The sequence below is a fragment of the Lissotriton vulgaris genome, chromosome 7 (genome assembly GCF_964263255.1).
Source record: "Lissotriton vulgaris chromosome 7, aLisVul1.2, whole genome shotgun sequence".
NCBI lineage: Eukaryota > Metazoa > Chordata > Amphibia > Caudata > Salamandridae > Lissotriton > Lissotriton vulgaris.
Window position 1 is genome coordinate 1,597,282,299 of NC_141695.1, and position 22,169 is coordinate 1,597,304,467.

A 22,169-nucleotide genomic window follows, 5' to 3' on the forward strand; every position below is an offset into this window, starting at 1 on the left:
GTAATTGTTACCCCTACGCTATCCAACACTTTCCCTACTGTTGCACTCTCTGGAGTTAGAATAGTAATTGTTACCCCTACGCTATCCAACACTTTCCCTACTGTTGCACTCTCTGGAGTTGGAATAGTAATTGTTACCCCTACGCTATCCAACACTTTCCCTACTGTTGCACTCTCTGGAGTTAGAATAGTAATTGTTACCCCTACGCTATCAAACACTTTCCCTACTGTTGCACTCTCTGGAGTGGGAATAGTATTTGTTACCCCTACGCTATCCGACACTTTCCCTACTGTTGCACTCTCTGGAGTTAGAATAGTAATTGTTACCCCTACGCTATCCAACACTTTCCCTACTGTTGCACTCTCTGGAGTGGGAATAGTATTTGTTACCCCTACGCTATCCAACACTTTCCCTACTGTTGCACTCTCTGGAGTTAGAATAGTAATTGTTACCCCTACGCTATCAAACACTTTCCCTACTGTTGCACTCTCTGGAGTTGGAATAGTAATTTTTAATCCTACGCTATCCAACACTTTCCCTACTGTTGCACTCTCTGGAGTTGGAATAGTAATTGTTACCCCAACGCTATCCAACACTTTCCCTACTGTTGCACTCTCTGGAGTGGGAATAGTAATTTTTACCCCTACGCTATCCAACACTTTCCCTACTGTTGCACTCTCTGGAGTTGGAATAGTAATTGTTACCCCTACGCTATCCAACACTTTCCCTACTGTTGCACTCTCTGGAGTTGGAATAGTAATTTTTAACCCTACGCTATCCAACACTTTCCCTACTGTTGCACTCTCTGGAGTGGGAATAGTAATTGTTACCGCTACGCTATCCAACACTTTCCCTACTGTCGCACTCTCTGGAGTGGGAATAGTAATTTTTACTCATACGCTATCTAAAATGTATTTAGCTTTTTTATTAGTATTATGTTGTTATTAATTGTTATTTATGTGATTATTTTATGTAAATAAATGTATTAGTAATTTATTATATTTTTATTTGTTTATAAGTTATGAAAATAATTAATTTAGAGTTATTATTAATGAAAAATATATTATGTATTATATATTTATTAATATTAATTTGTATTACATTATGTATTAATTTTAAATATTATAGTACATTTTTAAATATGTTTATTACATTTATAAGTATTATTTTGTTAATATTAGATTTTTATTTTATTTAAAAAAAACAAGATTTTACAAAAAACGATATTTTTGTCATTCTATATTTTATTTTCGATATATTTGTACTTACCTTGTTAGGGATAGGATTCCTATATTTTTGACTTCAATATTTTTGTTCCGATATTTTTGTATATCGATATTTGTGTTATCGATATTTTGTCAGACATTCGTGGGAGACACAGGGGCCCATTATCACATTCTGTGGAGAGGGACCCCATCATTTTGGGTTACGCCTCTGCTCTTGTTTTATTTACAGCATTCCCTCCCCTTCCATCCTCCCACTCTCCCCAAGCCTGTTACATTTCTCTTTCGCATGCTATCCCTTTTACCTAACCAAGACTCTTCCCTTCTCTTATTGATTCTGCCATTACATACACATTACTCCTTCCCCATCTAAGCGTCTTTTTCTATATAGTTGTTTTGCCCCTTATGTTCAGATCTCACCTCTGATACTCTGTCATCTCCCCCACCTATTACATTCTTTTGTTTGTCTAGCCCCTTTAGATGTGCCTCTCCCTCGATACTTCTATTAAAAGCAAAAGTGGACACCAGACCTCCTTAGATGTACCCAGGAACACGGGGTATTCAAATTTTCAGATATGAACAAACATCATGCCGGGGAGTAGGCAACCTTTTCAGATGTGTAAAACAAGTAATGGAGAGTGGCTTGAGGGGTTATACCTTTGGTGAGTCTTGGAGGGTTTGTTGCACTCCTCTCAGGGTGGTAGAATGGATATGGGGGTCACCCCTCCTTACCTCATACCAACTCAATGTTATCATCTCCCCTATTATTTTACCGACCCAATTTTTCGTTATTCCTTTTTTATGTAAATTACATGAAAATAAAAAAAAACACAAAGGGGCAGATCTACAAGAAAGCACCGCAAGCCCTTTGGCTGGGCCATGCTGCAGCACTTTCAGAGCACAAGAGTGCAAGATATCTACAATGATATGTCGAATTCCTGTGCTCTCCCCTGTGCTGGCGCAGAAACAGCTGCCATGCGCAGGCACCCTTGCACCATGGTGCAAGGATGCCTGCGCCATGGGGAGATTGCTTTTAGAAAGGAAGGGGCCCCTTCCTGCACAAAAGCAATCACTGCAGGCATTTTCCTCTTTCAATGTGTGCTGTAGAATGCAGCACGCATTGAAAGAGGAAAAAAACGAGGAGAAATGAAAACATTTCTCCTCGTTTCTCTTGGCTACACCACCCCTATGTTGGCGCAGCAAACTGACGCATTTCCAGGCTTACAATTTATTGTAAATCTGGAAATGCATCAGTGGACATGGGTGTTGCGTGGGAACACCCACAGAAATACCCATGTCCCACCCCTAACACGCAAAGTGTTGAGTGAACAGTGGCGATATTTACAAGCACAGGTTAAATCAAGCAGGGTGACTTTACCTGTGCTTGTAAATATCCCTTAGCAGGCTGCGCCACCAGTGCGTCACGCAACGTGATGCACCAGCGGCACATGGGGCTTGTAAATCTGCCCCCAAGTGCTTATATTCAACTGATGTCACTATTTATGTTTAACTCTATTTAATTGTTTCTTTTGGATGCACATGCTTTGCTTGTTTGGGAAAAAAAAAAAGAAAACAGTTGCAAAAAAAAGAAAAGAATATCCTCTTTCTCCATTTTCTGCTCTTCTCCTTTTCCCTTCATTGAAACTGAGCAGCGCCGATTGTGACACTAAGGTCACTCGGTTTTTTTTGCTGTGAGCCCTGCAGGATGCTCTGCCTTTCATTCATGCAGGGGCAGGGCTCACTTCACACCCAAGGCCAGTTCAAGCCTCTGCAATTATCATGCAGATGCAGCGATTAGGATAAGAGAGAGTTGCCAGCAAAGAAAGCTGATCACAGCCACAAAACCAGCCCTGCCCAGTCTCCCACAGCTGGAAGGAACCCGGGGCTCATATTACCCTTTCAGCCCAGGGCAACATGGCTCAGGAGAAGGTGTCCACCTCGGGCCTTGCAGCTGCACCTTGACTGAACACCCCAAGAGAGGGCGCTGCCCACCGGACAGACTTGCGATCCAGTGGGGGGGGGGGGGGGCGTTGGGGGGCAAGTGCCCCTCCTTGCCCTCCCCCTGCGGCCGCCCATGATTATATCATACGTAGCATTTTCCAAAGCCTATATAGCACACTTGAGCATAAATATAGCAGAGGAGCAGGTCACAGTATTACCAGAAAGGTGTAAATTCAGGCCTTGGTGACATTTTAAATAAGCCTGCTAAACTTGTGGAATTTCTGGATTTCCCGTCATGCAAAATTCATGACATTTCTTACAATATCGTATAACGGATTTTCGTGATATATATATATTTTTTTACCCTAACTCGCATCTTGCATTAAAAAGTCTCGCATGATACAACATTTTCATGAAATAGCCTTATAATACCATCAATAATGAAACACTATGATTGTGTAGAAATTACAACAAGCCTAAGAGGACAATCCTACTCTTTTAGCGAAGTTAAAGTTGGAGACTGTGTATCACGATATTTACTATAGAAGCGATGAAGTGCTTCCAGTGTAAGACCAGACAGCTGGGCTTTAGGAAGCACCATAGAACAGGATGTACCACCCTAGCCCAGATAGAGAATGTTGAGGCAGGGCCGGCTTTAGTGCTGGTGGCGCCTCGTGCGAAAATCATTTGTAGTGCACCCACACCCCATGACCGCCTTCTCGGAATCTCTCACTACCATCGGGCAAAAGTTCCCCTCATCTCTCGTATTATAAGGTATTGTTAAACACAGTGCCCCCTGCACAGGTCAGCGCCCAGTGTGCCGCACCGGTGGCACTGCCCTAAGGCCGGCCCTGCAACTGTTGAGGGGATTAACCCCTTCGCTGCTGGGGTTATTTTCCCGCTGTGCTGGGGGGAAGGGGGCCCGCACGGCGCCCGCATGCTCATGACGAGCTGAGCTCGTCATGAGGCACGGCGCTCCTGTGCTCATGACGAGCTCAGCTCGTCATGCCCACACCCGTTCCCGCAGAACGCTCAGCACAGCAGGGGAATTATCCCCACATGCGAGGATTCCACTGCTCATGACGAGCTGAGATCGTCATGAGCACCGGAGCGCCGTCTCAGCTCGTCATGAGCATGGAAGGAGTTAAGCACGTGGTCACATGTTGTCAACAGTACAGCTAAAGCCTCTATGAAGTTTAGTCATTTTGATGGTTATTTGAACACTGTTTTCTGCTGAATCTCAAAAGCCATGATGAACCATATACAAGTAGCTGTGGTGAAAGTGCCTCAAGAGAGTAACAACACACATCTTCACAGAACTCACAGGTAGCCAATGGACCAATAGACCCGATATTAACCTACAATCAAAATGGTCATTCAAAAGTAAATCAGTAGCTAACAAGGTTAGAACTGTGCAGGGAGACAAAATCAAGTGGACAAGCATGCATATAGGTAGACGGGGGACCAGTAAATGGAGAAGAGGAACAGCATGCAGGCTATCTGTCAAGATTGTTAATGGCAAGTAAGACTTCTTAAGCTTGACTGCCCCAACCACTCCACAATGCTGTACGAAATATATGGTGCTCGACACTGTCAGTTGTCACACTTCCTAAAAGTTAGGGCATTTGGCCTTATGCTTCTCACATCTTTCTCATCTCCCATTAATGTACCTCTTGTCATGAACTCAAATCTTAGTGACCCAATGTAGTATTGTTTATAACTGTACATGCTGCTCAGAAGATCTTATGTGCAAAAGTGTAATCCCATCTCAACTAAAACTTATATTTGATAGATTTCTGGATTTATGTAAGGAGGGTCCTGATTTAAGTCTAAGTTTACTACTTTTTTGGTATTCACAAAGGTAGGTTACTACTAGTAACTTTACTACTAGTAAAGTTATTACTAGTAAAATTACTACCAGTAAAGTTACTAGTGGTAACTTACTTTTGTGAATACCAAAAAGTAGTAAACTTAGACCTAAGTCTAAGTTTACCTTTGTTGATTCGGGCCCAAATGTCTGGCACAACTAGTGATACCTTCAAAAGGTGGGACAAAGTATGCATCAGAATAAAACACTCTGAGCATCTATTAGGGGGGTAGTGTTATATGTTGATAACTCCAAAGACCTCGGCATCTAGAAGGGACTATCTATGAACTGGGATAAGACTTCACATTTGATTCTCTAGTCTACTGTGATCCAGGGTACTACAGAGCAGGTATTGGAGAAGCAGTCCCTGTTATGAAAGACAAAGTTGATACCTATTGACCTGTTCTAAATATTCTTTATTTATGCATATCCTTTGCATGGAGATCTGATTTTAAGGCATTGGTAAAATCAGAATTGATAAAGTTACCTTCAAAAGTGGCCTTATCACCTTTAATAGGGAATAATCTGTTCTGAATTGTTCTCTGGGAAATGCCTTATCTTAATGGCCACAATAAATCTTGGGACAAAGGCCATGTTAAGCAGGAGCCAGTTGGTGCCTTTCCAGCTTTTTATGGTATTTTGTCAATTATGCGGCATAGTGTACAGAGTGAAGAAGTTAGGTAGATGGCTATAAAACAAAGTGTCCTTGGATCTTGAGTGAAAATTGATGTCAACGACGTGAATATGAGATTATTTTTATTTTTTGTTTTAGAGGTTTTCTATAGCGCTGGTCAGACCCGAGGGTATTGGAGCGTTTTACAACAGGATGTAGAGAAGACAAATACACAATAGTGGCAAGGGAGACAAATACAAAAGTGTTCACAAATTACAGTTCTGCTGAACGTCTGAGGTGCGTCGTTGAGGTAGAGAGGTCAAGGGTCCGAGGTGTATCACTGAGGTAGAGGGGTCAAGAGGTAATCTCAATGCCTAGGGAAAGCAAGTCTTATGCTGGAATTTTCCCTTAGGGCGCCGAACCAAGGACTGAGTTTTCGGGGAGAGGGCATGGGGTAGGTAGTCGGTGCGCAATGTCGGATGGCTGCCCAATGGGAGCTCGATGTCAGGTGCCTACCTGGTGGAGGCGCGTGAGTCACGTAATTGAGTTCGGGAAGGCGCGGTTGAGGTAAAGGGCTTTTAGGAGGGTTTTGAATTTTGGAAAGGAGGGGGTAGTTCTGATGTCAACTGGAATGGAGTTCCAGATTTTTGGAGCGTTGCCTGCAAAAGAGCCGGCTGCAATTGTGTTCACTTCTGATCCCAGTGATTACCTGAATTGCAGATTGCAGGCCGTGGGTTGGAGGGGTGATTTAAGAGGAAGCCAGCTTGAGGCTTCCATAGCCCTTTCGGTCTTGGGGCCTGGGACGAGGGAGGGTACGCTGACTGGTTGAGGAGCAGGGAGTTGGGAGGCCTAAGGTGTGTGTGGAGAGAGGAGATGGGGCTGGAGTTGGTGTTGGGGGGAGCTGTGGAGTGGCAAGAGGTTGGTTAGGATAAGATTCAGGCCCTGTATTAAGTTGGCTTTCAATGCGGGTGAGGCGGCAATCCATCTCTTCTTGAAGGTGGGTGGGTTGCATCTGGGTGTGATCTCTTCAGTGGGGGGGAGCTCTGACAGAGTTGTGTTGACTTTTGTTGTTAGTTGATTTGGCAGTTTGGGTTAGGGATGGGGCGTAGGATGTGAGGGATTGGGATGGGGTAGTCGATTTTTCTTGCTAGGGGGTAGATGTCGGTGAAAGGGAGACTTGGGGTGTGGATTGCGGTTGCCCGGAACTGAATGGGGGAGTTCTGCGCAGGGGGTAGCTCTGGAGGATGTGGTAGAGCAGGGGGAGGGGCCGTGTCATTGGAGGTGGAGGGATTGGAGAGGGTTAGAGGATGCGCGTCGGTGGTTGTGATAGTGGGAGGTGGAATAGGGAGAGTGTCGGTATGGGGATAGGATTCTCAGGTGGGTGGAGAGCAGTGGGAAGGGGGTAGTGTGTGGGTGCTGTTGGTAAGTAGAGAGGGGAAGAGGGGATCAAAAGCCTCAAGGTTGGCATTGTTGGCTTGGATCAGGACTGTGCCGTTAGTGTAGATGGTCACCGAGGTGATCCCGCAGTGCGGCAGGTGGGAGGGGGCGTAGAATGAAAGTTTGCAGCTATGGGACGTATTGGTGGTTTTTGTGGTTTAGCATTTTTCTCTCAGGATATCCAATAGGCGGGCCTAACTGTGTGAAAGATGAGGTCTATTTTTATTTGGCCTATAGCGGAACAATGGTATAAGTCAGCAAAGAGGGATTCAGGGAATTGCCTGAGCAGTTTATGTTTTATTTTTTATTTTTATTTCGGTGGGAGGTTGGGGGGAGGGTGATCGAGAAGGAGTTATGACCGTGCCGTTTTATGTAGGGTGATGAGAGTGGGTTGGGGAGGATGTCGAGATGGAAGGCATTCTAACTGGGATGACAGTGTGGTTAGTGAGGATAGTGTCTTTTGTGGTGGGTTATTCTGTAGCTTGGGGGACGGGGCCACTAGGCGCTGCGGACGGGGCTGTTAGCGGTGGCCAGGGACAGGGCTGTTTGCGGAGGTCGCTCAGTCTATAAGAATGAGTGGAGGGTATTGAGGAGTGGTTTGGTGGGTCAGGGGGAGATAGGGAATAGGGTAGGTTTAGTCAAGTCAGTTTCTGGAGAGGGGTGGGAGGTGGACACCTAGGGGGGCGGGCATGGTGCAGGAGGCAGTGACCAGGGCTTGTGATACGGTGCGGCTCGCTTGCGCTGACTTCAGGGTGCCCCTAAGGTTGTTGCAGCCAGGAGTACCGAGAAGTGTAGACCTGGAAGTGCTGTCATTTTAAAGTCAGGCGCGAGGAGGCAATAAAATAGGGACTCCGGTTCAGGAGCAGACAGCTAGGAGAGAGGGCAGGGGCAGGAGGCAGTCTCTAGGGCTTGTTGCACGGCGCGGCTCGCCTGTGCCTCCTTCAGGGCGCCCTCAAAGAGGTCAATGTCAGGAGTTTCTAAGTGGGCAGTCCTGGTTGGGCCGCCATTTTGAGATCAGGCGGAGTGAGAGCTCTGGGTCTGGAAGTGAGTACCTAGGCGAGATGGCAGGGGCAAGGAGGCAGTCTCTAGGGCTCGTGGTCCGGCGCTATTCACCTTCAAGATGCCCCGGGAGAGGTTGTAATCAAGAATTTCTGTGTGAGCCGTCCTTGCTGGGCAGCCATTTTTAGGTCAGGCAAGGCGGGGTTCAGTTATTGGCTCCAGTTCGGCGCTAGAGCTGCTGGATGAGTGGTTGGTGGCAGGAGGCAGTCTCCAGGGCTTGTGGCAGGAGCGACTCACCTGCACCTCAGGCCGGGAGCCCCCAGAGAGATTGCAGCCGGTAGCTTCGGGACGAGTTTTCCTGGGAGTGCCACTATTTTAAAATCAGGCGAGGCTCCGAATCAGAAAGTGAATAACTCTGGTAGAGTGAGGTGGCAGGAGGCAACTGTCCGGGGCTCGATGTCAGGCGCAGCTCGCCTTCGCTTGATTCACTATGCCCCCGGAGAGGTTGCAGACTGGAATTACTGTGTGGGCCGTCCTTGCTCGGCCTCCATTTTTAGGACAGGCAAGGAGCAGAGGGAGAGTTATTGGCTACGTTCGGCGCGGGAGCAGCTAGGTGAGAGATTGGTGTCAAGAGACAAGTCTCCTGGGCTTGTGGCCGGCGCGACTCACCTGCGCCTCGGTCAGGGAGCCCCCCGAGTGATTGCGGCTGGGAGCTTCGGCCGAATTGTCCTGGATGAGCCGCCATTTTAAAAACAGGCGAGGCGAGGTGGAGAGATGAATCCGTTCGTGCTCTGATTTGAAGCGTGCTCTGTCGGACAGCCAGCTTCTTCAGATGGCCATGTGTGAAGGGCGTCCCGTGTCTGCTGATGTCACTGATCCTGTCGGCGCTCCTGCGGTTCCGGGAGAAAGAGTCCTGGGGTCGAGAGAAGACAGGGAGGCGCCATTCACCCATGAGGCCACAGAAAGTAACCAGAGTGTGATGCGGCGGTGCTCCTTGTATTCCGGACTCAAATCAGGCTTGTCCGGCTCGGAAATCCGGTGAGTGCGCAATCTAAGTTCCAGGGGCTGGTTAGGAGGCAGCAAGGATTGTTTTTTCATAGTTGTTGTCCGTCCGTACAAGGAGCTCCATCGCACATCCTGAAGAAGTGTGTCATGTGAAAAAAAGAATACATAGACTAAATTAAAAAAAAGTTAAACAAATGGAGGACCTGTGGTGCACCACATGTGAAGTCTGTGATGAAGGAAATGTAGAGTCCTAGTAAGATATATTTTCCTTTTTGGGGTGAGATGAAGTGAACAAGGAGGCTATAGTGTGATCACAAAGGTAAACAATCCCTGAAGTTTGTTTAGCAGGAGTCCATCAGCCACATATCAGAAGATGCTGGCAGGTCCAGCAGGCTAACATGGATGGTTTTTGACTGGGTAGCAGTGCATCACCCCAATCAATGAGAACTGTTGCTGCCCCTTGGAGTGGGTGAACCCAATTTGGAAAGGCAACATAATCAAGAATTTGCGTGGCCACAAGGTTCTCTACAACTGTTGACCATCTGCAGACACAGATTTGAAGTTTTTACACATCCAGACTAAAAGAAAAGCGTTTGGAGATTATGAGCAGAGTGCAGTTGTGGAATTTTGTTTATATATGTATTAATTTGTACATTTTGCACTTGCAACCCACTAACTGTCATAGAAAAGGCAACTCTTTAGTGACCATCAATTTGCTCTGAGCTTTGAGTGTCATTTTTGGGATAAGGGTGACTCCTAAGCTTTGGTCTGGTACTTTTAGCATTGTTTGGAAAACCATTAAGATGACGGGCATTACAAATCGCATTGGAGTTAATAGTCTATGATCATCTTACCAGGGACAAGTTTTGGTTATGATTGCTATAATTGCACAGTTATAACTTTAGTGTAGTAGTGGAACAGGAGACGGTGGTTGAAGATGGAGTTTTGTGAGGGGATGGATAGATATTGAACATAGCATGTGAAAGGCAATGTTTTATGGACTCTGCACGACACTTACAGTGACATGTGCTTAGCCTCGGATGCCCCTGTTGGTCAGTAAGTAGGGAGCTGTAACGAGGATGGTTGGCATAAGGGAATCCTGGTACTTCTAAGAGGTGACAAAGAAGGAACCTGTCAAAGAGTGCACTAATATTTTGTGGCGCTAATCAACAAGCCTTGCCCTCATCATCTGCATCTAGGAAGCAGTCATATGTATGTGTGTATGTATACATGAATGTATATGGATGCATATGGAATATACATAGCACAAACTTGGGCAAAAGAATATTTTTTAGTTAGGACTACTTTGGCTTCTTACCTGTTGATGGAGACTGATGATAATATGTTGAAAAGTGTTATCGTCATGCTGAATTTGGTTTTGTGGGTTCTCTAGGATTTAGGACTTTAATGAAAACTTTGGTTCATTTCTGTAGTTTTTAGTGATTACACTAAACAAGAATGGAAAGGCAGCCAGGGAGTTCAATGCCGCACCACCTGAAGTAGTCACTTGCAGCGCATTGGCCATACATTGTGGAGAAGTGTGGCTCACTGGTTAGAGCAGGCAGACCCTGAAGCAGAGGTCAGACCCGGGACCAGGGTTCAATTCCCGACGCGGTAGGGTCTTGAGCTCAAATGTCCATTGGCTCGATAATTCTTGCTTCGGTGCCTGACCTAATCATGGGTTCACACTCTGCAACTCTGGGCATTAAGCTTGCTTAATCTCCACAACGGCCCCCCGCGGCGGGATGCCTGGCTTTCACCTTGGGGATGCCCTGTAGGGGCTATCTCATAGGGAAAAGCCAGGACAGGTTCCCAAGGCAAGCGCGGAGATACCCCTTCGGGGGTCGATTCTGGCGCTATATAAGAAACATAATAATAATAATTAGACACATTTTATTTTTCCAGAGGTTCAGATCTCTTGCCCTGATGAAGCCTTCGTAAGGTGAAACGCATTGGCTGTGCTATCTTTAGAAAGCACACAATGAAGAAAAAGTATTGAAAATGCAATAGGTCTCGCCTTTGATTAAGTTAAAGCCATTTGCTTTGCTAATGGTATTGTATACCAAAGCAAATGACTTTAACTTAATACAAGGCGAGACCTATTGCATTTTCAATGCTTGTTTAAACATTGTAAACAAAAAGTATTGTTGGCAAATGTAACAGCTTTTCAGAGAGTGCATGAACTTAAAAGGGAAGGAAAGGGTTTATGGACAGAAAGGGAGAGAGGGTAGAGTAGGGTGGTGGGGAGGTGGAAAGAGTAGGATGAGGCAGAGAGGGAGGGAGCAAGGGGGAGGAGTAGACCCGAAACTAAGGGAAGAGAGGGGAGAGGAAGCAGGGCAGAGAGAAGGAGAGGTGACAGACAAGGGCACTGAGTGCCCGAGCATGACGGCAGCATTGGAAGAGGGGAGACAGGTGAAAGAGACAGTAGATTGAAGATTAAAGACGGTGACTGGGGTACAGGGTACGAACTGAAGAGACAAGCTGAAATGGAGGAAGAAGAGGAGGCGACAGACTGGGCAGAGGAAGAGTTTGATGTGGACTCACAGGGTCTAATAGAAAGTAGACAGCTGGGCTGGTAGGGGCAGGGCGGGCTCCAGAGGGACTCGTCTCCTTGGGGGTGCACTGTACTGAGTGACAAGCTGCAAGGCCAGCAGGCATGCTGCAGCAGTGACAGACGGGAGACAAAGGTGAGAGACAGGCGCTAGGACAGTATGAGACAGTCACTGTGAAATAGGGTCCGGTGGAAGAGATGGGTGGGAAGAGGACACAAGAGACAGGGCAGCAGAGGAATAGAGCAGGAGGCCTGGGAAGAGTTAGACATCAATACTTCAAGGCGCTAATAGTGCGGCGTTAGAGGATGAAAGGCAGGAAGGCCGAGACAGGCGGGGGCTGAAGACCAAAGAGACAGGTCTCCGGAAACGAGACCTTGACCTGCCTGTCCCAGTGTGCACTCCCTCACCTGGGAGATAGAGAAAAGGAATATGGTGAGAAGAGGTAAAATGCCATCCTCCAGGTGGGCCTCGGCAGCGCCTGAAAGGGGCCTTTCACCTGGTGGCGGAGTCAGGCTTCAGAAATCCATCCGACCGGTGGCGCCAACACCTGATGCCGCATGTATCACCTGTGCAGATCCGGCGGGCCCCTCCCTTCACTGGGCCCTACTTAGCTCGACCAGCCAAAAAACACAGAAGTGACTTTCCGTATTCCTAGATTTCCACCTATAGCCTCACTAATGGGCCTCACGTTCCAAGCCCCAGCGCTGAGAGGCCTTCTAATGTTGAACTAGGTACTGTACCCCACTGGAATCCTGCTCGCTCGTGATCATGTGGACGCAAGAGGCGGTTCCGATAGTACAGCAGCGGAACACAAGATTACCTTAGTTGGTGCTACCTTTCTACTTTCTATATGGTAATATGAAGTACGCTGTGTAGCGCTGCATTCTGCTGATGCTTATTCTGGGCGCCTGCGAAAAACTGATGCAGCTTGTCCTCAAATAAGGCCTCCCGCGCATGTCTTTGTTGAAATGTAGCAGATAGTGATTTCATGCGAGGGAAGGCGCTCTATTTTTTGCTAGATTTTGAGCAATGTATTTTTTTAGAGGGTTAGGGGAGAGCGGAGGAGTGAGAGCTGGGAAGACTGTGCCTGTAACGAATGGCTATAGATTTCAGAGCACAAAGTGAGAGTCTTTGTTAACAAGTGCAGTCCCGAAAGTAAAAGAGGACCGCACTGCAGCCGGAGCATGGGGATCTCTTGTCTCTTTGGGGCCATGTGTTTAAAAACATGGCCCCATAAAGATAAGAAAGTGCTTCACGACAGCCGTGAAGCAGTCGGCCCAGTTCGGATCGCAGGCCAAAGGGAGGCAACAAAAAACCCTCATTTCCAATGCAGGCCACCGTTTAGCATAAACGGTAACGCCGGCCAATAGAAATGAAGGCAGGGCTTCAAGCCCTCTTCTGAAACTCCTCATTAGCAATAAATCTCGCCGAGCGAGCTACGCATGTGCGCAGCAACGCTAGGCGAGACCTAAAAATGCTACATCAATAATTAAGACCCACGAGCATGTGTTCAATGTTGAATGTGGTCTTCGATAATTGTTCCTGTTGCCTCTCTACTTCTGGTATAAAAATCTTTTTAGTGATTATCAGTTCAAAGTGATTGATAACAAATGATGTTGTCACCCACCTTAACAGTACTCCATGTATTTATCTTTCTGTGAGGCAAGAGTGATTTGAGCCTTCCAATATTCGAATAAGTGACTCAAGCCCATCAGAACATTTTGTGCGACTGAAAGAACAAAATATTCTCAACTTATTTTGTTGGCCTTTCACCTTCACGTAAAAACATATAAAATATTGCATGCATAACTGAAATGAAATGAAAGATAAGTTCAACCTGAACTAATGAGTGGGAAAGGCACTCTATTATGCTATGACAGCTGAATTGGTTAATGGGGTCACTTCAGATCTCCGTGTGTGTTAACAGAGTCTCGCAACCGAATCCTAATTGGTACAGTGGGCAATAGTGATGTGTATTTATAGTGCTCAGAGGTCACAGCCTATAGTAAATATGAAAAAAAAAATGTTTTACCTGTATTTAAACACAGTTAAACAACATATAAAAAACTGCCACAAAAAAGCAGAGATTTACTGTTTTAAGATTAAACAAGTCTTTTCAAAATATGTATATTTTAATACATATGTTATCAGACTGCACCTAATGAAAAACTTTACAAAGGTTTCCAATAGAAGGATGCACTCCAGAACTCACTTGGTAACACTGTTACATTACCTCTTAAAAGAATAAATATTTGTCACTCTGAAGCTTCATATGGCACTATCAATTAAAGCATATACTGTATATACAGTCTCCTAAGCAGCCTTTAGTTTTGCTGACCATCCAACTGCACACATTTATATTTCTTTCAGGTAGCAGGCACGCTGGTGAGAAGGCCTGTTTTTTTCCTTTCGTTGTCTGCCTCTCCCTTGACTTGACTTTCTAGCCCGAGGTACCTCAATGTTGGAATTTTCTGTTCAGGAACGCTTGTTTTTAACAAAAGGTAGGGGAATTGGGAACCTCATTCCGAATAAATCCTGCCCACTTCAACCACGGCTGGAGACCAACAACTTTTCGGGCCTCTCTTTAATTGCTGGTCCCAGCAATAGCTCCTAATTAAGTTAACAAATTCTATGGCATAAGAAAACACATTATTTGGTGCCACCTAGTGGTGTAGATGACTTCGCAGAACATGAATGAACAGGCAGAAAATTCTCATGTCATGCAGTAGTAAACACCACGGGGCATATTATCAAGGGGGTTTATCACTGCTTTTTTGGCTTTAAAAGCCAAGAAAGCGGAGATAAAATTATCTCCTTATTACCTAGCTGTCGCTAACGCCAGTTAGCGACAGCTAGTAGGAGATAGCAACCATCTTGGGGCCCGCTTTGCATGTTAGTGAAATTTATCACTAATGACATGCAAAGTGGGCGTGCCAAGATGTTAGCGACTGGAAACAGTCGCTAACATCGCTATCTCCTATTACCAACTTTTGGAGATATTTGCGCTAAGCGCGATTATCTCCAAAAGCTAACACCTGCCCCTGAGCAGTTCTTAGCCAATGGTAGGTGGATAACATGGCTAAGAGCATTAGCTCGGTAATGCATGAATATCGCTGACTTTTCAGCGATATTCATGCATTTCGGCCGATTTTTATCGCTTAGGAGATAAACCTTGATAATAGCAAGGTTCCTAAGCGATAAAAATCGCCGCATCTCGGCAATAAAAATATTGCCGCTAAACCAACAGAGCGATAATTATCGCTAGTTGTTGGTAATATGCCCCCACATTCTTTTTTTTCCCCTCATAAATTCTTGCGGGTTTGACCTGCCAGAATTTAACGAAGGGTGCCAACATTATTGCAACGTGAGTCGTATTGCACTTAAGGTGTGCTGTCCCTCTTTCCACTGCACCATACCTTTAACAAGGGGTTCCTGGTGCAAACAGGGACAGCGCCCTCTATTGCATATAATGTGTTTCACTCAGGGTGGCCGTGAATTCCCTGCTGACCTCAGAGCAGCCCATTATTCAAAGGCAGAGCGGCTGTTTGCACTAGAGGTGGCCCACGGCCTGCTGTACAAAGAGAACAGAAATCCCACTGTAGGTGATGCAATGAGTGACTCCACCAGCCTGCGTGGGAATGTCTGGGGGATCCATGGGCCCCTAAGCCACCTTTCAGAGGCTGGCCTCTGGAGCGCACTGACTGTGGGCCTCTTTGCATCTGCATCGCATCCATAACACGGGACAGGCACAGGGGAAAAGCGTTTCCTGCACTAACATGGGCAAAGCCCCCAAGCTAATGAAGCAATGCTTTCTTAAGATAGTGCTGATCCTATATGTGTCCAGGTACTAACCTTATTATAGAAGGAGTGGCATAACGGCCAGAGCTGCTGACTTTCGTCCTGGGGAGCCAGGTTCGAGCCTCGGTAACTGGCTGAACATCCTGTGATTCTGGGCAAATCACCTAATCTCCCGGTACCTACCAAAAATGAATGTGTCCTTGTGTAACGCAACTGGTGCTCATGTAAAGCGCTACAATAAAATCGAGTTGAGTTTTTGGCATATTAAACTGCAAAAAATGTTTAAAAAATAAATAAATACATATATATATACAAGAGCACTCGTTGCTCGAAACGCGTCGCCCGTTGAGAGGTTAATAAATCTGCCTTGCCGACAGCCTGGGGTCCGTGTCTTCATTTCGCCGAGCATCGGAAGTGGTGAAGATCTGTGGTATATATATATATATATATATATATATATATATATATATATATATATATATATATATATATATATATATATATTTATATATATATATATATATATATATATATATATATATATATATATATATATATATATCCATACTAATATAATAAAGAGAGGGCCCAAACCTTTGAGGCGGGTAATCTCAGGAACCACAGCACCAATCACAACACCCAATACAGCATTGGAAAGGGCAGTTGCAGCAGAAGGACATAGGCTATGCAGACGTCCACCATATACATTTAAAAGGTAAAAGAACAGTGCCAGCAAAGTAGTCCATTGTGGGCGTGTCTGGGTTGTGCTGTGGGCGTGTGCTGGGGGCGTGACAAACGCTGAGGGCTTGTGGTACATTCCGCCCTTCATGCCATGTCTCATATTGTGTGCTAATCCCACCCTGCTCCCTTTAAATGCCCCTGTACCCCATAATCATAACCCACCTTTACTCCTTAAAATACCCCAACACTCTTAAACACTAACCCATCTTAACCCTATGAATATACCCTGTACCCCAAAACCCAAACCTATCCCTAAACCCTAAAAATACCCCTGTACCCCAAAACTCAAAACTAGCCCTGAACCCTATAAATACCCCTGTACCTCAAATCCCAAACCTACCCCTGAACCCTAAAAATACCCCTGTACCCCAAAACCCAAACCTAGCCCTGAACCCTAAAAACACCACTGTACCCCAAAACCCAAACCTACCCCTGAATCCTAAAATACCCCTGTACCCCAAAACCCAAACCTAGCCCTGAACCCTTAAAATACCCCCGTACCCCAAAACCCAAACCTACACCTGAACCCTAAAAATACCCCTGTACCCGAAAACCCAAACCCAGCCCTGAACCCTAAAAATAACCCTGTACCCCAAAACCCAAACCTACCCCTGAACCCTAAAATACCCCTGTACCCCAAAACCCAAACCTAGCCCTGAACCCTAAAAATACCCCTGTGCCCCAAAACCCCAAACCTAGCCCTGAACCCTTAAAATACCCCTGTACCCCAAAACCTAAACATACCCCTGAACCCTAATAATACCCCTATACCCCAAAACCCAAACCAAGCCCTGAACCCAGAAAATACCCCTGTACCCCAAAACCCATACCTATCCCTAAACCATAAAACTACCCCTGTACCCCATAACCCAAAACTATATCTGAACCCTTAAAATACCCAAACACCCCAAAACTTACCTTATCCAAACATTTAAAAAAACATGCTTTAACCATTCATGCATTTACAACGAATTTCGTTGTAAATGTATGCATGGTAAAAGCATATAGAATGTAATGCCATGCGTTATAATGGCATTGCAGAGTCATGGTACTTTCGTAATGAAAGTATGTGGAGTGATGGTATGCGGAAAGATAGTTGCGGAATAATGGGTGTTTACCCTCCCCCGGTACGTATATTGGTGGCACGGCGGCCCACATCTCCAGCAACATACTCATATTTTTTCACCACCCATTTGAAAAATGCACAGGTCTCTCTCATTAATGGCCAGCACCGACATACACTTTTAGACACACCTCCCGCCACAAGTTCTAGAATTGCGAACTTTAGAGCTGGGGAGCTACGTTCGAATCTCGGCATCAGCTCAACATCCTGTGATTCCAGGCAAATCGCTTTGTCTCCCCGTGCCTACCACAAATGAATGTGTTCTTCTGTAATGTAAATTGTGCTCATGCCATGTTGTCGAGTTCGCGCTATATAATATTGCAAAGAAAAATAAAGTAGGGAAACTCAAGATTACACACTACTGAACGCGCACTCTTAAGTGCATCAGCAGTGCACTGTGAATCGGAGCGTTTCACAGGCCTGTCACAGATAAGAAATCCTATCAAAACGAAATCCGACAAAACAATATACTACTGGCCGGCAGCAATTCATACCCGGACAACGTCAGGACGGGCTGCTAGTATATATATATATGTATTTTTTTTTTGCTGTTTTTTTGTTTTTGTTTACAGCCTTTGTGTAATGGCTTCCGTGCCCCGGGGACGCAGAGAAGAGTCACAACCACCTCACTGCATGTAATGTATGGCTTTAAGTGGGCTGGGTACGGCCGTTGCACAGCACCAACAGGCCCGGACTGGCCATAGCGGGCACCGGGCAATCCCCCAGTGCGCCGCAAGGGTGGGGGCCGGTTTTGAACCCCTGGGGGCAGATTTTGTTACAGGGCCGTTTTTGCAGCAAATTCGGCCCTGCAACAAAATAGGCCGAAAACCGGCCCTAACAAAGTGCTCGGCGGCACCTCCAATCCCCCCGAGTGGGGAGGAGGGGCCGGCGAGCACTTTGCCAGGGCCGGTTTTGGTTCCCAGTCCGGCCCTGAGCACCAACAGTTTTAAAAGCAGGTGTCGAGACTAGTCCCTATCTGGCTCTCCATTTTTACCCCCAGGGTGAAAAAAAAAAAGAACTCTGCAATAGTAAAACCCATCACTGCCTTTGATGTAACTTCTAAGAGACTCGTTTTTCAGTTTATATAGTGCAAACTTGGATCGCTTTACATGAGCACCAGTTGCATTACACAAGGGCATATTCATTTTTTGAATCACAGGACGTCAGGCTCGAACTTTGCACAGCTTGAAGGTTGGCTGCTCTAGCCTTACGGCACAACCTCGCCAGAGTTGGGTTGGGATTCAAAATCGGCCTGGGCACGCTAAAAAAAGTGGACCACATTTGCATATTGCCTTTCCTCAAAACACTGCATTGCAAAATTTTATTTTTTAAAAAGGGGGGGATACAAAAAAATGCACAGATCAGTTTACACTGGTGAACTAAAAACAAGTGAGACCACTTCTGCTCAGGCCCCCTGCCCCGCTAGGTATGCATACATTAATGGGCCAGCCCTGCGAGAGAAAGAAAGTGACACCTCTGCCTGTTGCTAAACGGGAATTAATGAGTGCCCATCTGCCTCCAGAACGGCCACTCAGACACCCACTGGGCCGCTGGCTGTATTCGAACAACATAACACCGCCCAAATTTGCCCCTCCAGACTGCTCCAAAAAGCAGCCCACAGTTGAAACTTGGCACCAGCCCCTCGGGCATTGCCCGAGTGCCCGCGTTACCAATCCGACGCTGAACCTCGCCCACAAGAGCCAGTAGCATTTTCAATATTATATACAATGAAGTGATAGTTGTTGCTTGTTTATCTTATGCAATTTACAACCATTGACAAAGGGAAACATCCTTTACAACGCAACTTTTACCACGCAGTGCCTTTACGACGCAACTTTTACAACGCAAACCATTACAACGCATTGCGCTGGGGGGCGCTCTAGGATAGGGAATAAGTTGAATTTACTATCCAACACCTTCCCTAGTGTCCACGGGGACTGATTTGGAATAGTACATTAAAGTATTCACTATCCAGCACCCCAAAGCGCTATGCGTTGTAAAGGTTTTCGTTGTAAAAACCGCGTTGTAAAGGCATGCGTGGTAAAAGCATGTGTTGTAACGTCATACATCTATTGACAAAGCCAATAGTCCTGACTTGTTGTAGGTGTAATGTTACTTGTTGAGTTATATATCTGGATGAATGGACAGAAGCAGCAAAATACCAGTGGGGCAGCACACTATGCCAAGCACAGATTTTTAGGTTAATTGTTTTAAGCCATGCCTTAATTACAGCAGCCACGCCCCTATGAGAGACCCCCCCACTTTTTTCATCCCACTTAAAGCCCTGACGTAATGTTAATTACGGGATACAGTGAACTCCATACAACACAGAATTCAGGCCTAAGTGCTAAAAGGTTTGCCATTAGATTGTTTTTCTCATTGTTATCTTTGAACACTGATGGTGTTTCGTTTTTTTAGTGCCTAGAAGCACTGGCCTCACTTGCAAGCTATTTACAATGGAAGTTTACTCTGTGTCTCTCATTTCTTTTAGGGAAAAGGTTGGTGAGGAGCAAGAACTCTAATGGTAAAACTCCCCCGGAAAACCCCAATGGGCCCAAGGCCGGCTTTAACACTGGTGGCGCCCTGTGCAACAATGTTTGTTGCCCCCCCCCCACATGACCGCCTCTGCCACGGATTCCCTCACCACTGCCTTTAACAGTACCGCTCAAGTCTCCAGAACCACTGTCTCTCGGATTCATTTAGTTTTCTAGCACCATTCATACCAGTATAAGTGTCGGAGCACTTTACATCACACACACATTGCACAGAGACAATCATAGATGTGTAAATCAGTGTATAGGAAATGTTACATCAGACAGTACTACAAGGTGTAGTGTAGGAGTAACATGCTGTCGATACTGGTAGGCAGCAATAAAGCTTAAGAGTCCTTATTCTGGAAAAGCACAAATTCAGAATTTAAATTGTAACACCATTGTTAGGGGTTCTTAAATACAAGCAAAGGGTTGGGAGTGATGCGGCAAGTATTGGTACCTCTGATTGCAGCGTAAGTGTAAACCAAAACAAGTAGTCCACGGTGCTACAGGTAAGAGGATAACCCCAAACCTCCAAACTGGACCGAAGTCCTTGGAACAGTAATACAGATGACCTGTGCACACACAATTTGCATTGACAGTATAATACTGTATGTATCACAAAAGCATCACAATCATAATGAACAAAATTATGTTTTCTCTTCCGTATGGTTTTATTGTTTTTTTCGAGTGCCCAGCCAACACGTGTTTCGTCAGGGTGTAACCCAAGACTTCTTCAGGGCTATTGGACAGATGGCTACAGTGTCAGGCTTCTCTCCGCCGGTTTTACTTCCGTCCTGGCTGCGGTGTCAAACATTCAATGGACAGTGTGATAATCAGGAATAGACTGGTCAGTACCAATTGGGAGCACTTATAATACCCCTCTTCACGCGGCAAACAGCAATTCGGCTGGCGGCGTGGTTCTGCTTCTGGAGCCGGACGCAATATAGCTTAAAAGTCCTTATTCTGGAAAAGCACAAATTCTGAATTTAAAATGTAACACCATTATTAGGGGTTCTCTTTAATAAGAATTGTTTTCTACCCAAATGAACCCTTTGGGCAAGATTAGGATAATGAAAGACTGGGCAAAAAAACATATAGCTCTAACATAATGCTTGCAGTTCACACGCAGCTGTCTGATTACAGTTAATAGCTCAATGTTCTATATTAGGATTTTAAATTACAAATGACAAGTAATAAAAGGAGCTCTCTTACAGAATAAATAACCCACTGACCTATTTTCATTACATGCACTTTATCTGCATTGTACACGTTCATAGCAGCAGGGATTTTAACCCACTGAGCTACCTTTGAACGAGTCAAAACTTCCACTAGACAAACCTCTGTCTCTTTCCAGGAAGCCAATTAATCACGGAGTTATCTTGACATTTTAATTGATGCCTGATAATTGCTGGGCCAGTAACACGGCAGCAGGTGCTTTTTAATCCACAATATACTTGCAAAATGACCCAAGTCAGCGCCTGCTGTTGGCACGGATCACACCGCCCTAGGGCCTGCCCTGAATGGGCCGGTTTAGATAATGGTAAATTGAGAAAAGGCAGAAAAAAAACTAGGTCAGAACAAAATGACAAAACAAATTGGTACGGTTTGGGGTGTTTTTCCCAGCCTTGGCTTCGGCCCCTGCCTCGTGTTTACGTCTTATCGCAGTTCTCATGGCCTGTAACGTCTTCCAAGCCACCTGTGTGCAGCTTCCTGAACGCCCCCTTTAGGTGCGTGACGCAACTGCGAGGACGTGCTGCCCTTTCACACTGTTTCAAAGAACTGGAGCCGCCACAACAAGGTGTTTGTCAAAACCTTTGCGGCAGACTGACATTTCCAACAACAAGTGCAGTTATCTTTCAGAGAACTATGGGGAGGGGTCGAAGGTCAATATATTATCAGCACAGTCGTGACGCAGACGTTCTGTTCTTAACCGAGCATTCACTTTTATGTTTAATTTGAAAACACATTTATAACGTGTTTTCCCTCTTCTGTAATTTGTCTTGCTGGTTATTTTACAACCACAGTTAGTTAGCTCCATGTGTTTTTCTCAATATTTTATCTGTTGAGTGTCAATGATTAAGGTGGTTTGGTCGAGGTGGAAATGTGGAAGCAGATAAGAAAATCGTTTACACAAAATATGTGCATGACAGGGAGACACTAGTAGAAGATGGGGATAGTTACAATAAAATTTCAGAGCGCGGTGTTACTCCAAAATTGGCAACGCAGCACTCCGATAGTTTTTTAATGCAGGGATGCGCCGTTTTAACAAAAATACAGCGCACCCCTGTGTTTCCCCTAGCGCTAAAAAAGCTGCCTAGCACCCAGCGCAGGCAGCC